This window comes from Phyllobates terribilis, unplaced genomic scaffold (assembly GCF_046119375.1).
Source record: "Phyllobates terribilis strain yellow unplaced genomic scaffold, ASM4611937v1 Scaffold_10__3_contigs__length_209671492, whole genome shotgun sequence".
NCBI classification, from domain to species: Eukaryota; Metazoa; Chordata; class Amphibia; order Anura; family Dendrobatidae; genus Phyllobates; species Phyllobates terribilis.
The window spans coordinates 135644957-135656071 of record NW_027362770.1 but is presented as its reverse complement, the minus strand read 5'-3'; the positions used below and the strand labels follow the sequence as shown (position 1 = coordinate 135656071).

At 41.6% G+C, this 11115-nt stretch overlaps 1 long non-coding RNA gene across 1 annotated transcript; it reads left to right on the top strand.

Moving 5' to 3' along the window:
- Positions 1-1009: 1009 nt before the first annotated feature.
- LOC141164157 (uncharacterized) lies at positions 1010-8118 on the top strand. Its single transcript, XR_012250852.1, has 3 exons — positions 1010-1097; positions 3564-3702; positions 7146-8118. It is a non-coding gene; the product is annotated as an uncharacterized lncRNA (long non-coding RNA).
- Positions 8119-11115: the final 2997 nt, after the last annotated feature.

The window sequence follows — 11115 nt, the reverse complement described above, 5'->3', positions numbered from 1 at the left end:
CTCTGTGGCCTTTCAGAAAAGGAGTGTATATACTGACAGACATATGACACTTAGATTGCACACAGGTGGACTTTCTTTTACTAAGCAAGCATGTGACTTATGAAGGGAATTGCTTGCACCGAAAAATTTTAGGGGTTTCATCGCAAAAGGGGTGAATCCATATGCACATGCCAATTTTTAGTTATTTGATCCCATAAATTTAATTTATGCCTATATTTTTCTCACTTCACTTCACCAACTTAGACTATTTAGTGCTGCATCTGATGCATCACACACAAGTCGGATTACAAAAATATTTAAACATAGGTTGTGATATAGAAAAATAGGTAAAAAGCCAAGGGGGTGAATACTTTCGCAAGCCATTGTATGAGGCAGATACACAAAACACAGCTGCTTTTTGTCATTGATTGATTTTGAATGTTTTATACAAGCACTGTATGACTGTATTATTTGGAAACCATGTAGTACCCCATTATAGGGGAGGGGTGTATGAATAACAGATACTGCTCTGATAACCACAGGGCACCATTGACATTAATATTTATTACATTTCCACATCCCAAACAGTTTAAAATTCCACAATCATCAGCGTAATATGTACACAACAAAACCCACCTATGTCCTTTCAAAATAACCGTACCCTGTCCTGGACCATAAAAAAAAAAAGTTAAATAATCTTAATATAATATTCATCAAATTGACTTTTTTTTGCTTCCTTCATTCTATGAAAAATTTCTAATTTTTGCTTTTTCCAGAAATCCTGCAGCAAATGTGGAAATCATTTGCAAATACTTATTTTATGCCGCCCCGTGTTTTCATCGAGCTGCATGCTTTAGGGCTTACAGATCATCACACGTAGGGCCAAGTGCAACTCTTTGCCCATTTTGTAACCCTTTGTTTCCTGAATACATCGTCAATGACGCACACGCATTATCAGCCTGACAGCTCGTTGAGTTAAAATACTAGACCCCCTCCTCTCAAGTTTACAGGGCGTGATGTTGATTTGATTGACAGCCATATGCCGGTGGGTCAGTCATGGAACAGCAGGTTATGCTGCAGGTCAGGACTGAAGCAAAGTACCAGAGCAGTGTGTGTCGGTAAGCCGGTCTGCTGTTTCACTTGGCCGCAGTCCTTAATAGACCAAATCAGACAAAAAAAAAAAAAAGCGACTCCGTCTGAATATATAATGTGCTTTGGATATTGATGATGAGGAGGGATAGAGGGGGGGGGAGAATTGCAGACGCTGGAGCTGTTGCATGCAACCATTATGACATCAGAGGAAAGGAGGGGGTGAGGCCAAAAGGCACGACTCAGACAAAAGATGAGATAGACGCGATACATAGAGAAGATAACACCGAACAGTACATAGAAACAAAGAAAAATGCTAAAGAAGGAACTATAGGGTTAAGTAGGCGATTGTCATAAGTTACAACCGGGAGAGTCACTGCAGCGAAGAGACTCTGTTCAAGGGCAAAGGGCCACCATAGAGTGCTAGTGATGGATCACAAGTGACAGAAGTACGAGGTGCCCCATACGTATGACCATTGAGGGGGCGGCGAGGATCTCATTAACCACGTCCTTGTCTGCGTAATCTAGTAGTGTAATGCAGCCAAGTATAGGAAGCTGAGGAGCAGGACAGATGGAATTATAGAGAACCTTTTTTTCTAATTTCTTAAGGTCAGGTATTGGCATTAGGATAAGACAGAAGCGGAGTAACATAACGCAGGGTGGTTCTGCCCTAGGGAGGGGCTTTATATGATCGCCATTGAGGGGGCGGCGAGGATCTCATTAACCACGTCCTTGTCTGCGTAATCTAGTAGTGTAATGCAGCCAAGTATAGGAAGCTGAGGAGCAGGACAGATGGAATTATAGAGAACCTTTTTTTCTAATTTCTTAAGGTCAGGTATTGGCATTAGGAGAAGACAGAAGCGGAGTAACATAACGCAGGGTGGTTCTGCCCTAGGGAGGGGCTTTATATGATCGCCGTGTGCTGCAGCACCGGCTCACTTCACCCCATTCCAAGATGACTGGAATACTGAGTAGTAATGCAGCACAAAGCGCCGGCTGAGGGACACAACACAGCAAGCACGGGGACATTGTGCCGGAGAATGAAAGGCTTCCAGACGTTGCTATCATGACAAGCAGACTCATATCATCAGACGCGACTTTAACCCTTGCACTGCACGACTGCAGACTCATTCATTTTCACTGCAATTTTATTTTAAAGAAATTTCTTAATCCCACTTTTTTTATGGGGGGGGGGGCTTAATCTACCAAGACGTGCTTAAGAACTGAACAAGTGTCTTGAGTTGCGCTAAAGTGGATGCTTGGTGAATACTGATTGAATGATGTGATTGGGTACATGGGTTTTGGGTAACACGATCGCGGATTTGGGGAGTCCAGTGTAATCAGTCGTGAGGGACCTAGAAAGAAATCCAGCGATGTCTGCGGTTAGGGCATGCTGGGGGTAATTTATGAATACTGACATCTTACATGTCAGTCTTAAAGGAGTTTTTGGGGGTCTTCTTTAAATCTTTACTGTGGGAAGTTACGTTCATCAACAAAATCTCACCCATTGCCCAATCCAGCACTTCTACTCCTACCTCTCCGCCAGATTGGAAGAGATGGTATCATTCATGATCACCAGTCACCTGACCCTGCAGCCAATCTGTTGCCTCAGCAGTCAGATGATCCAAGACATCAACTTTTACATGGTGAGCTCCCCCTAGTGGCGTAGTGAAGCGATACATAACCCCGGTATTTGAGCTCCCTTAGTGGTGTAGTGAAACTATACATACCCCTGGCAGTTGAGCTTTCCCTAGTGGCGTAGTGAAGCTATGCATACACCCGGTAGTAAAGCTCCCCCTAGTGGCAAAGTGAAGCTATACTTACCCCCGGTAGTGGAGCTTCCCCTAGTGGCATAGTGAAGCTATGCATACCCCCGGTAGTAAAGCTCCCCCTAGTGGCATAGTAAAGCTATACTTACCCCCGGTAGTCCACCCCAAAGCTCCAGTACTGCCACTCTGACTATCTCCGTCGGATCAGAAGAGACAACGTCACAAGATGATGATGTCCCTTAGCATGAAAGTTCAGCACGCTGTACCCCTATTTAAAATATTGTATAGACTGACTGGTAGGTTGACTCCCACCTTCACCCCTGATGAGCTGTTTGAAAAGGCCACCATTTGCCCTTTATTGTTTATCAGACACATTTTGTAGTGTCTGTACCGGGTACTGCTGCCCAGACCCATTACACTCACCTGAATGAGTTTGAGTTGTAGAGTTGTGGAGAGCTGCAGTACCAGGTACAGCCACTATGTGGTTCCTAGAGCTCTTTCTGAACCACAAGGGAACCCAGGGTTTCCTGGACTGAGCTGCTGCTTTAAGCCATACTTGCTAACTCTACTGGGAATGTTTGAGGGCTCCTGGAAAAGGGAAGATTTCCTGGATCACCATAATAGTCACTAGGTATCCTGGGCTATTCTAAAGATAGGACATCAAATTCAAACTCGTGAAGAAAAACCCTTTAATGGCCACTATAAAATGCTCCATTTTCCTTTTAGTCATTGTGCAGAATACGTCTGGCCAGAGAAGACTTCCTGCCCGATTGCTGGTCCTGCTTTCATCTTAAGTGGAGTTACTTTCAAGACACAACCCTTCTGAATGCTGTGATAAAGCAAGTTTAATAATGAGAATTTTTTGGTATGTCTATGTAATTTATAGTTTCTTGGCAAATTCTAGATTAGCTTAAAGGCAGAATAAAACTGAACACTGAATGCATAAATTTTAAACTGCATTTCTGCTATTTATTCATTTAAGACTCTTAGCGCACATTTTGTCATTGGCAGATGGGCTCACACAATTTAATCAAAATGTGTGAGCCCATCTGCCAATGACAAGGCAATTTCTTTATGTGGGACCCCAATTTAGAATAAAATACATCAATCATCCATATATATAGTTAATCAGGACTTAGACAAAAATGCAAAAAAAAAAACCTTAAAAGATGCCAAAAAAAGACAGAACAATTGCAAAAAAATGCCTTTATTATACACAATATGGCTGCACAATAAAAACATGAAACACAATAAGACAAGATTAAAAACAAGTGCAGAGGTAAACAGGCCAAAAAGATGTCATAGATACAGAGGGTAACATGATTAAATAAATAATAAATCATAAATGATCAGTAATACTAAACGTGATAATTTATGCATGGTTGACTATACCAAGGCATAGAGTAAAAAATATATATTATATATAATTGGGTAATATAAACAATGATAATTAATTTAATCATGTATTAATTATGTCCTGAAATAATACAAATGCATATGAAAAAATAATGATAATGCACTATTATTTGAAAATATTATAATAAAATTTAAAGTGACACAATACCGCAGAAATGGCCAAAGTTAGACAATTCAGAAAATAGCTAAAGTAGAATTTATTAATACCAAGGATAATTAATTTATACTGATCCAGTTGCATGGTATGGCCTGCTCCCTCTCACTACCACTCCAATGCATGGTTCACTACGTTGATTCATCAGGGAGTGTTGTGAGAGGAGAGGCAGCAGACTAATTTTGATCAACTTATATGAGCCCATCTGCCAATGACAAGTCAACCTATTTACATGGGAATCTATAACTAAACTTACATCTCCTGAACCTAGGCCTACATATTTAAAGAACAAGTAGGATTCAGCTCTTATTTAAAACAGCCTGGGACAGATGGGAGGAGTGTCCTGCCAGTGTGGAGCCAGTCACATACCCCCAAATGAATGCTGTAAAAGGAAAACTAAACCGATAAGCACCTCCAAACAAAATGATATAAAGTGCAAGTGCAAGAGAATAAACTGATAAGCACCTCCTAGCAAAATGATATCAAGTGCAAGTGCAAGAGAGTAAACTGATAAGCACCTCCTAGCAAAATGATATCAAGTGCTAGTGCAAGAGAGTAAACTGATAAGCACCTCCTAGCAAAATGATATAAAGTGCAAGTGCAAGAGAGTAAACTGCTAACCACCTCCTATCAAAATTATATAAAGTGCTGGTGCAAGACAGGTAAGTCTGTTACTGTAGGTTCTCTTCTATAGAAGTCATCTTATTAGTGGCGGATGGGCTCACACAATTTGATAAAAATATGCTCTAAGAGCATCAAATTTAGTAGTCTACATAGCAATAATGTGGTTCGATAATTAATTTATTCAATGTTTGCATATACCTTAGCACGGTGCAGTTTATATGATGGAACACGGAACATAAATAACTTCAGCCACTTTATTCATCAGGTTTCCACCTTCATGTCTCAGCATAAGTAATATACTGTATTTCAGTATTAATTTATCTGGGGAGATGCTTTTCCATGTGTTCATTGTCACCTCCTTGTTAAATAATGTAGTTTATTTCATCTGGGAGTAGGGAAGCACAATATTGCTAAGGTTTATGGACAAGAATAAATTTAGGAATTAAGTAGATTCTCATCTCTGTCTAGATTTGCTCCTCTTCAAGTGCAAACTTCAGTGCCACACCAATATGACCTTAAAGGGCTTCCTAGTAAAAAAAAAAAAAAATAGAATGCTTAAAGGGGATATCAAGGCTTGTAGTTCAAATCTGCAGTCATTCAATGTGACTACAGATTTGTAAAACCTCACAGTGTGCAGTGTGCTCGCTGTCAGGATTCTCCAGTGCCAGGAGTGGGTGGGCGCGTGACCGCAAGTATGTGATTTGCACAGCCCCACTCAATACAAGTGAATTGAGTGGGGCCAGATATGTCTAGTTGGAATATGGACGGAAGTATGTAAATCGCCAGCTTCCAGCGACGGCACCAGAGAATCTTGACAGCGTGCAATGTGCACACTGTGAGGATTCACAAGTCTGCTGTCACATAGAGTGATGGCAGACTTGAACAACAAGCCTGGACAACCCCTTTAAAACAACAAGGTATACCACACACTGCAATATTGTACATCCATTTTCAAAGGTACTCCGATTTGAAGCAAACTCCTCAGGTTCCTGACAGATCTACCGGTTAGTGCTCGACGCAGAACAGCACATCATCAGAGATTTGTATGAAAGGTGGTTGGGTGGTAGGCTCATTTCATAAGCTAAGCCAGCCCCCTTCTTTGTCTATACATTGATCGTGATGTAGGAGGGGTCTGGCTTAGGTATTGAAATAAGCCCGTCAGCCAGCCCCTTCACACACAGCACTGATGATGCGATGACACAGAAAGCTCTGTCCTGTTTTGAGTACAAGCAGGACATGAGTTGCAAGGTGTCTCGACTAGCACTGATATCTTTAAATTAGGACACCTTTGATAATTGAAGTCTATTATACACGTGTAGAAATTTTAAATAAGTTGTCCCAACTTAGCAAGTCATCACATATCCACAGGATAGGGGATCGTTTTCTGATCACTGGAGGTCCTACTGATCAAGACTTTGAAGCTTGCTCCATTGTTTCAATAAAGTGTGCTCCACCACTCTATTGCCAGATTTCAGCACTTGTCCCATAGACTATGAATGGAAAGGTGGTGGTGGGCATGCATGGTCATTAATGATGAGCGAGAATGCTCGTTACTCGAGATTTAAGAGCATTCTCGGGTGTTTTCCAAGTATCTTCGGCGTGCTCGGGTGTTATGTTTGAGTCACTCCGTGCGCATGATTTGTGACTGTTTGACAGCTTTAATACATGTAAGGAATGCCTGTTTCTTAGACATTCCTCACATGTGTTAAAGCTGTCAAACAGTCGAAAATCATGCACACGGAGTGACATAACACCGGAGCACGCTGAAGATACTCGGCAAGTACCGAGCATGCTCGCCGAAAGGGTTAACAGAACATGCTCGCTCATCACTAATAGTCATCATTCCATTCAAACAGGACAGTTCAGAGCCCGAGAGATCGGGGGGGGGGGGGGGGGTAGGTCTTAGCAATCAGCAAGTTTTCACCCAGTCCTGTAGATAAATTGGGACAACTCCTTTAAGAGCTATGAATGCTCATTGAGTAACGCTTGTATAAGCTTATCTGGTAGAGATAGGGTTAAGGAAAAGTTGTATACTTAGGAGAAGAACAATAGATTCTGTTCCCGGAGCTGTTCTCATCCTCTCCCTCTCTCTAACTGCTTTCTGCTTTGTCTAGCAGTTCTACGTGCCTCTAATTCAGGTGCCATCTGGGCACTGTCACGTCGAGCTTCGGTCTGCAGATTTTTGGCTGGGGAACTTCATGCCCTGCTGAGTAGGTGAAGCTGTGAAATATAAAGAGCTTCTCCAACATCCTGAGGATTCCCTGATCCCCAGTGATCCATCTGCTGTAGGAGGAAATGTTTCTGACTTCAACTGAGGGAGAGGAGCTCATGTGGGGATGGATCATTACCTGTCAATCATCAATCATCCCATGGCATAGTGCAACAGAAATCATGCTGAAGAAGAACAGATAACTCTAGAGGACGGAGAAGACCACTACAAAAGCTCCTCCTGAGCAACACGGAAACATATCAGATGCACTGGTCATTCCTGTCTCATCCCTGACATTTTATATACAATTTTCTTATATTCTACACTTCATTTTTGAAAAGTTCATTGTTGGCAAAACTTGAAATCAGAGTTTTTTGAGATGAGCAAATCAAAATTTGTGTCCAATTTCTAGTATTTCGCTGAACGGTTTGTGATTTGTTTTCCATGAATCGCCTAAAATGGTAGAAACTATTTTACATATTGCAGGAGATTAAATTAATCAAAGAAGTATCACATGACCTCTGGCAGGCTTCCCCATAATGCCTTGAAGCTATTACATCACATGATATAGCACAAGCAATGATGAGGGACTATCATAGCCTGTATAAAAACAGAAGAAGGGAATGCAGCAGCCATTTTGTGGTGAATCTGGATAGTGGGAGAACATCATAGCTCACAGCTTAGTCATAGAGATAGATTGAGAGTGCCATAAAACACTGAACAAACTGTACAGATAGTGTGTGACAGCACAACAGTAAAGAGGATTAGTATGTGATGAAAAGACAATAGCGGCATTCACATTTTAAAATTAGAAACTTTGGAGTGCTTTCGATTTTCATCAAGTCTATTCACCACAAATCAAGTTTCAAGCACATTGGGTTTATCAAAATTTGTAAAGATCTGCTCAACTATGAATTTTGCCAACACCTCTGATGCTCTTTCCCCTTCTTCCCACAATACCACCACCTGATTAGTTGTCAGAGCAAACCTTTAAATTTAAAGGAGATTTCCAGCTAAATGAAAATAAAGATGTTATAACCAATATTGTCTTCATATTGTCTCCTTAGACCAGATGCCACATTCCTTCATTAACCACTATAGCCTCAATTCGAGTCATCTGTTGTGTGTAAAGGAGGCTTGCTGACGGCATTTTTTAATAGTCAAGCCAGACCCCTTTTATATCTACACATCGGCTTTTGACACAGAAAAGTGCTCAATTAGCTATTTAGAAAAGCAGTCCACTCTGTTCACACACTGTTTAAGTCATGTACAAGCTCAGGAAACACCATCCTATGTTGAGTACATGACCATAAGAGAGGCAGATAGCACCAAGAACTTATTATTTATGTTTCTGCTTGCCAGGAAGACCCCTTGAGGTTTGGCCAAAATGAGGCATCTGGGGTTATTAGGCAAGATGCCCCATTTCTCTGTGAGGATGGTTACTGTCTTCCCCCGTCTCTACCCTGAATACAACCGTCGTATGCCTATGTGTAATGTGAACAGTGTTATTCGTTTTATGCATTTACTATGTATGTGTAAAATCTCTGTGTAGTCTGTTGTGGTAATGTGTAGAATAGAGGTGCAAATGCAGAAACCCCATGATAGTGTATAAAGATAAGTGTTTCTAGATAAAAGGAAGCAAGTATTATTATTATTTTCCTATTTCTACAGTATATTACTAACAAGTAGTTAATGTTAGGTCAAGCCCACAGGTAGAAGGAGAATAGTATTAATAAAAGGAAAGGTAGTTCCTGGATATGTGTGGTAGTGGAAGTAGTGGAAGTTTTGAGCAAGTGCTTCGTGGAGTTCCAGTGCACTGGGCTGCTCGGGTCAACATGGGCCTATTACACGGGGCAGTGGATTGCCGTACATCTCCTCCATGTGGATCCATTCATAAGGCCTCAGGATTGGCGCTGGGGCCATCGGGGACATCGCACCTGCAGGCTTGCAGGGGAAGATGGACATGGATCCTCAGAGGTGGAGGATGATGGAATCCGGGGACACTGCCATCGGTGGAGAGGGATCCCTAGAGGAAGTGGAGACAGCAGGAGAAGGGATGCTCTACCGGGAACGAGTGCTAGGGTTCAAGTAATGTCCAGTGCCCGAGGAAAAGACTATAACCTGTTGTCCCCTATCCCACATTCTCCACTGTAATGACTGTGAACAGTTCAGTAAAAGTTTGACTGTTCAAAAGCATTTGATGTCCCCTGGATTGTGTGCAGGGGATCCGGAAGATGCAAGTCGGGAGTCAGCGGAGGCCTAAGGTCCACAAGTGAGTGTGATGCACCCCACATCTAACAGCACACTGGGAATGAGACACGATTTTATTTTCCTGTAGGGTGCCAGAGGGTGCAGAAGCTACAACAGCTCGCCGATGACTACCTCGCTCGGGCACTTTACACCTCCACTAATCCTGGGTCCTCAGTTCAAGTCCTGTGCTCCACAGAGTAGAGTTTCCTGTTGTGGTGTGTAGGGTGTGTAAAGGGGGCTCTCTCATTGCTTATTTCAATAGCTAAGCCAGACCCTTTTCCTGTCCATCCATTGGTTGTGACACAGAAGGGGGCTGGCTTAATTATAGCAATAGGCTGCTGACCCTGTTCACACATTGTTCCAGCTATCAAGGAAACCTTAGCACAGAAATAGGATTATGCTTAAATTTGATGTTTAATTGATATAGCAAAAGGGATATCAAATACCAGCCAATGTTTCAACCTATGCAAAGGTCATCTTTTTCAATGACATCTGTGACATCTAGAAGCCGGAAATATCATTGTGCATGATATAGCGGTACAAAGCCATTTCGCACACTGTTTCGGTCACTTGCCGTCCAGGAAATACTGTTGCGTTGCATCATTTCTCTATATTTTTGTTTTCTTGGAGGTTTTGGCCAAAATGAGCTGCTAAAGGGGTTATCATGGCAAATGATAAAAATGACCTGTCCTCGAGATAGGTAACCAGATCAGTAAAGGTCCGTCACGTGGCACAAAACTGTTATTAGCTCCTTTTTTGGTCAAATGTAAGGAAAGAACGGAACTGCACTGCGCAGCTGCATTCAATATGTTGACTGGTACTGCGGATCAGGCTCCTGTTCTCTAGACTAGGAGCTGATGCCTCTTTACCCACTTATCAATCACTTCTTTCCCTACACTAATACTTCACTCTCTAAAACTTTCCAAATCTGTCTACAGTTCTGTCTTCTGTCAAGGATCAAATTACACCTGCTTCTTATAGAAGTCTATGGAGATGGGAGGAGCTAAAAGAAGAAAGCGGAAGGGCACACATAGAAAAGCTTCTGAGGCTTCTAGTGATTTGGGCCTGTAAATACAATTTCACAGCATCTTGTGAATGTGACTTTTGCGAATGTCAGAAAACGCTTTTTAAAAGAATGTATAGTGCCTAGTGTAAAGTTTTCTGCAGGATGGATAATGGTTTGGGGATTTCCAATGATCCAGGTCAAAAGTAGACAGTTATTGCTCTTATTTTATACCCACTGACCTCCCCCCGGAGTATTCCAATTTATTTAATGATGAGGAGCGTATTTACGCTGCTCGGCAAAATTGCCCTGATAGCAAAGCCCCTTTGTAAAGACCATAAAAATGATCACTAAAAAAATAAGCCCTGATCTCTGGAAATGTATGGCGGACTATAAAAAAATATTAATAAAAACGAATACTCAGGGTATCAGAAGAGAAAAAATAAAAGCAAAAAGTAGTCGCTTTTGACATGGTGATAGGTCCTCATTAATATTGCAGAAACCTCTTTTTTTAATGAATGGAGTTATCATTGAAGATAATGGACATTTTCATTCTGATTAGGTTAGGCAATCATATATTTTAAATTGTCTCAAGGCCATGGTAGGTTATGATATATTATTA